The sequence below is a fragment of the Arachis ipaensis genome, chromosome B01, assembly GCF_000816755.2.
Source record: "Arachis ipaensis cultivar K30076 chromosome B01, Araip1.1, whole genome shotgun sequence".
Taxonomy (NCBI): domain Eukaryota; kingdom Viridiplantae; phylum Streptophyta; class Magnoliopsida; order Fabales; family Fabaceae; genus Arachis; species Arachis ipaensis.
The window spans coordinates 137,088,217-137,094,324 of NC_029785.2; the positions used below are offsets into that span (position 1 = coordinate 137,088,217).

The window sequence follows — 6,108 nt, forward strand, 5'->3', positions numbered from 1 at the left end:
TCAATAACTATTTAAAAAACATTCATTTTATAAACATATTTCATTTAAATAATTTATAATTTGGTAATATCTAAAGTTTGAATAACAAAAAAAATATGATTTGCTACTAATATCTTTTAACTTTCATTTCCTTTTTTTATTTTCTTTTTATACAAATAAATCTAGAAAGACTAAGATTTCAATCAACTTTCATTTATCTTCTTTCTTGCTCACTTTCTTTTCCTTTATTTTCTTTTTTCTAACCAAACAAAACTTTAGCAAATAGTCCTAAATTCATCCCTTTAAATAATAATCAGAGAAATAAAATTATTTGAGAAGAAATATATATCAAATCTCTCTTAATGTCTAATTTTTTACAGATACAGAGGCAACACACAAGTCAAACTCATTGAACCCATGCATCTCCATTCTCCACCGCCAAAGTCACTTAACAAGTGTTCCAATTACATCATTAGTAATTTCATTCTTTTCAATGCAAATCTGATTGAGATCAAAATATCAAAACTATTTTCCGAAATTAAACCAAAGAGTAAATAGTTATTTTTAACTAAAAAAATTTTAAATACTGAAAAAATTAACCAAAAAAAATAAAATTAATATTATATCTATAAAAAATTAATTCTGTTAAATAAAAATACTCAATTATTAGTTTTTTGTTAACTCCCTTAAAAAATATATTATTCTTAAATTACCTTTTTATTATATCTTCTGCCCTTCAAACACATTCTCATTAAAACAGAACTACTCTCTCCCACGGAATTTTGTTTGACCTTCCTTCAATGTAAAACTCTCTCCCACGGAATTAAATCAATCCATAATAAATAATACATATAATTAATACAACTATACGGACCATCTTTAAACCTCAGATGTTTCTGCGGCGAGCAACAAATCTGTGGCATTTTGGTCCGCGTAGAATGGTACAGCTCCTGCCACATATTACCAAGAACAAATCAAAGCTCCCACTTTTGTGGCCCAATATTTAATAGCATCTCATTTGACCGTACATTTGCCTGTTATTTTTGTGATTCATCGACATGGGAATCATTCTGAGCTTGAAACTTCAGAATTTTCAAACTAACTGCAGAATTCGCTTAAATGCACTTGCAATGGAATGTGCACATATGGCTACCAAATTGTGAGATAACATCTACAAGGCATCCATAACCTCCAACTGCCACAACCTGGAAAGAATAACGCAGTAATGCATTCAACATAAATAAAATAAACTAGAAAATAACAAGTCATGAATGCAGCAAGCTTGAGTTGACCACACAGTGACCCATCTCAACAGCAATAAGATGTTGAATCAGAACCAGAACCTACCCCTGCAGGATGTAAGGAGACAGAGAAAGCTGATGCAGGAGCACACTGTATTTGCGAAAGGATTGCACCATTCATGTCAAAGCGATTGAGTAGAGGATCTGCACCAACTGCCAAAATCTGACAGAGGTGAGAGTTGAGATACAAATTAGGGCTATTTTGATCGTTTAGTGTTCAAGACAGCAAGACGGCAGAAACAAAAGATATGAATTATGAAGGTTAGCCAACTCACTTGGTTGCTGTCAAATAGCATGTCCTGTACAGAAGCACGAGTTGAAATCCTTGATAAGCACTCTGAAGCAGGAAGGTTCCAAAGGGATATATTCCGTCCACTACTGCAAGCCTGTGGAATGATGACAATGGTCCCTTAACCATTCACAGAAGCAAACGGCAATTACAAGATACATAATGCCTTTAGAAAGGGATATTTTGGCCATAAAATGTGATAGTTATTAATAATAGAAAGTTTAGCAGAGGGTAGCAACAAATAGCATTTCTGTAACAATGATTATACTAAACGAGGAATTGTATCACAACTACGAACTAAGGGAAACGAAGTTCTATTTGATTGTTAACTTGCCATATGCCAATGTTAATATGAGTTAGCTCCTCTGATTGTAAAATAGGACAATAAATTAAGTGTAAAATCATTATCTAAATATCTGTTCTCATAGCTGGATACCAACTGCAAGTCTGCAACCATAGGTAACTTAGGAAGTAAGGGTGGCAAACGGGCCGGAGTTCGTCGGGCCGAAAAAAGGCAGGCCAGGCTAGAGTTTTGAGTCCGCCAAAATTTAAAAAAAAAGCCTAAAACCCACAGCTTTGGCGGCCTTTGACGGTGCGGGCTAGCCCGGCGGGCCCGCTATTTTTTTTATAGCCTAAACCAAAAACTACCCAAACCCATAAACTCAACTACCAAACCCAGCACAAATAACCCTACCCATAAGCACAAGTCACTCCCATCTGTCTCCCCACCCACCCCTAACCCTACTCACAAATTTGTCTTTGGAATGTTTGTTTATTTTACTTAAGCTATAACTTGGATAATGTTTGATTGATGAGATTTGAACAATGTTTAATTAAATGCTTTGAAGAATGTTTTAATTTGGACAATGTTTGTTTGATTATTTTGTTTCAAAAAACTTGGTTAAAGATTACATTTATCAGAAATTTAGAATTATATGAATTTAGAAATTATAGATTTATTAAAATGTTTGTAAAATTGTATTTTTTTTTTCAATATTTAATGGTTTAGTAATTTTTGAGAGAGAGAGAGAGAGAGAAGGCAGGCTTAGCCCACCGGCCTGCCAACCCGTCGTTAGGCAGGGTGGGATAGATATTAGGGACCGCCTCACTAGGCGGGGCGGGGCGGGCTAACCCACCAACTGGCAGGCTTTTGGCGGGGTGGTCTAGACCGCTTGCCACCCCTGCTAGGAAGTGATCAACATCATTTTGTCTAGAAATTCGTATTTCTTTTACTACATAGGCACATGTAGACCAAAAGAAGGGAGAGATCAATGGAAGGGAAGTATGAAATCTTAGAGGCTTACCAACCAGCTCTCACTTGCATCTAATGCAACACAGCCAACCCATGAAACAGATCCTTTTAAGTTCAAATCTTTTACTGGATCAATCACTTTGATACACTTTCCACTTTTGCAATCTAGTATGGTATAGAAGCCACAAAAACAAAAGTATCAGCCAAAATTCTGCACAAATATATTTAATGAACCAAATAATTTATAGAAAAATGTACCCCAAATTCGTGCAGTCCTGTCCTCTGAACCAGTTATGATCTGAACATTGGTATTAAAAAAGGAGTTAGAACACTCGAGAGTACATACAGACTACAGTGGGGTGACAATTCTGAATAAATGGCAGCAACAGGGACGTTTAGCAATCAGATTTTAAAATACTAGCTCATATATTCCCTAATGTCTCAAGTCTAAAAGTGCATGCACTCAATCCTAAAAGCTCCAAAAGTCCATAGCTCATTCAATTTTTGTTCAATAAACAATAGAATGATAGGGCTATAACCAAATTATTAGACTCCACGTTATCGACCCGCTCTATATTTTAGACTACTACTAATATCACTAGGAGCACTCCTTTTCCTCTTACATCCACTGTTTAGATCTTTAATTGCCTGCAAAAAGGTGTGTAGCACTTTATATTCCATAAATATGGCCACAAAAAATTAGGGCATAAACACCAAGTTATTTTTTTCTTTTTCAATAAAAGAAATATTATTACAGCAAAATAGATAAAATGATCACCAACTAGTGAAACTAACAGAAGTCATAGGGTTAAGACTCGAGACCTGATTGGATGAGTTGCGAGCAACTATGCAGTGCAAGTAGTCCAAGTGCCCCTTAAATACCATTTTCACTTTACCAGTTTCCTACAGTATTAAAACTTGTTAACCAAGGAGAACAACAGATACAACAAATAAATCAATTTATACCAAGAAACCTCCTAAACAAAAATTATATTCACCCCCCACAAATACATACCACATCCCAACAATATGCACAAGAATCACCAGAAGCAGAGAAAACAGATCCTCCCTGCAATTGAACAAGGAAGCATGAACAGTTGAACACACACAATCAACGAAACAAACTGTTATGAAAAACGATATTCTTTAAACTAAAAGAGAAAAAAAAAAAGGAAATATTAAAAACCTGAGAATTAACAGCAATAGCATTATTCTCAGGGATAGGTGAAAGTGCACCCCAAGGACCTCTGAAAGACAACAATAACGGTGTGATGTTAATAAGGGACCAGGACTCCAGGAGGAAGGGGAGTAACTGATTGGAAGCAGATCTGGCTAACAAGGAGTATGCATTCTGTAAAAGTTAAAGCTCACTTGTGTTGAGGATTTGCCAGGTCAAGTATGGGTTTGATATTGTTTCCTGAAATAATAGGAAACAACATGCATAAAGAGATTGAAGAATTCATCCATTTCAAAGGTAAAAATGTGAGCGGAAAGTGGAGTGCGGAAAAGACATAAAACACAAGGAGGTGAACAGAAAACCTCCCTAATCATGGATAATACAGCAGGGCACAGGAGAAAATGAATGAACAAAATAATCCAAGCCCGAATAAAGATCAACTCCGCAGGCATCACACTGACACATCAATCCCAATTACTTATTTTCGGAATATAAACTTTGCAATAACACATCAATCAACTCGATGGCTGTCACGTATATTAACAAGTCTCATGCAAGAAAGTCAAAATGCAAGATGGAACAGTTAGAATAACAGGATACTAATTGAATCATCAAAGATCTAAGCAAGTTTCAGCCCAGAAGCACAACCTTGAGAAGAAACAGCACTATTTGAGTTTGCAAGTTCCTTCCACCTCCATCCTCGAATCCACCCATCATCTCCACAACTGCAAGTCAAAGCTACAGTCAACCGGTATCCAATAACATGCGACAATCCTCATGTTTAATTCACCATCAGCAACAGGTAGATGGAGACCAATATAACGTAATAAAATTAGAGCCATAGAGATAATAGCACAAATTTGAACCTTAACAACAGTACATCTTCACCATCACCATAGAATTTGACATCATATGCAGGTCCATCATGCCCTTGAAAGAAGCAATCTGGTTCAGCCAATAATCTGCGCCAATTCCAATCCATATCAAAACACAGTTAACTCCAATAAACACAACAGATAAAACTTAAATTACCATAAAATCGCAATGCAAACTCACCTAGCCGCATTGGCATCGGTATTACTTTTCTGCGAAAAAAATTAATAAAATAAATAAACTCAGAATCACAAGTTCAATCTCTAACAAAAAAAACAAGAGGCAAATGACGATGGGAGATAAGAGAGTGGTGACTGACGAGGTTGGAGATGCAGGAAGGGATGGAGTAGGAGGCGATAGAACCGTCGCTGGAAGCAACGACGAGAGAGTGAGGATTAGGGTTTCGGGGACTAGGAGCCCAAGCCGTACGGAAAACGGTTCGGGTTTGGATCTCCCTCTCCTTGAGGAGGCGTTCCCTGTACGCATTTTCGTCCCAGTTGGTTGCGTCGCCGCACATTGTCACCTGCACCGCGCCGCCGCCGCCGCCGCTTCACTGACACTGCTCAGTCTAGGTACTCATTTCAGCTCACTCACCGCTCACGCGCCTTTTTCTTGGGCTAAAAATACGCATTAATGTTTATATTTGGCGGGGAGCTGAATGCTGATGGATTTTTTTTTCTTTTCTCTTTTTATCAGGTTCGGTTGAAAATTAAGGATTCCCATTCTTTTTGTTATAGGTATTAAGGATTCTCATTCTTAGTGTATGTTTGGGTACCATTATTTTGTTAAAAAAAGATCTTCTTTTATTATATTTTTTTATTTTTTAACGTGTTTAGCAAATTTCTAGCAGTAAAAATAAAAGCACTAGTAAAATCAAAAAAAGATCTTTTTTGAGAAGCTGTAATTTATATCTTTTTTTAAAAGATCTTTTTTCCTTAAAAAAAGATGTTTTTCGTGTAATAAATGAACAAAAAAATACTTTTATATTGTTATACCCAAATATAATTGATAGATAAAAAAACATTTTTACATGAGATATCCAAACATAAAATTACTTTTATTTTTCTATAAGATCTTTTAAAAAAAGATAACTAAAAAGAATATCTTTTTTCAAAAGCTCACCCAAACAAGCCCTTAAAGTGAATTTATTACAAATCAAAGAAGTTTACCACTAAACCGAAGTTTTTTGGAGATTTTTCTTTTTTTTTTTTTGGAGATTTTTCTTTTCTCTAGCCTC

At 35.7% G+C, this 6,108-nt stretch overlaps 1 pseudogene; it reads right to left on the bottom strand.

Moving 5' to 3' along the window:
• LOC107643269 overlaps positions 1–5,519 on the bottom strand; it is an 8,720-nt pseudogene extending 3,201 nt beyond the window's left edge.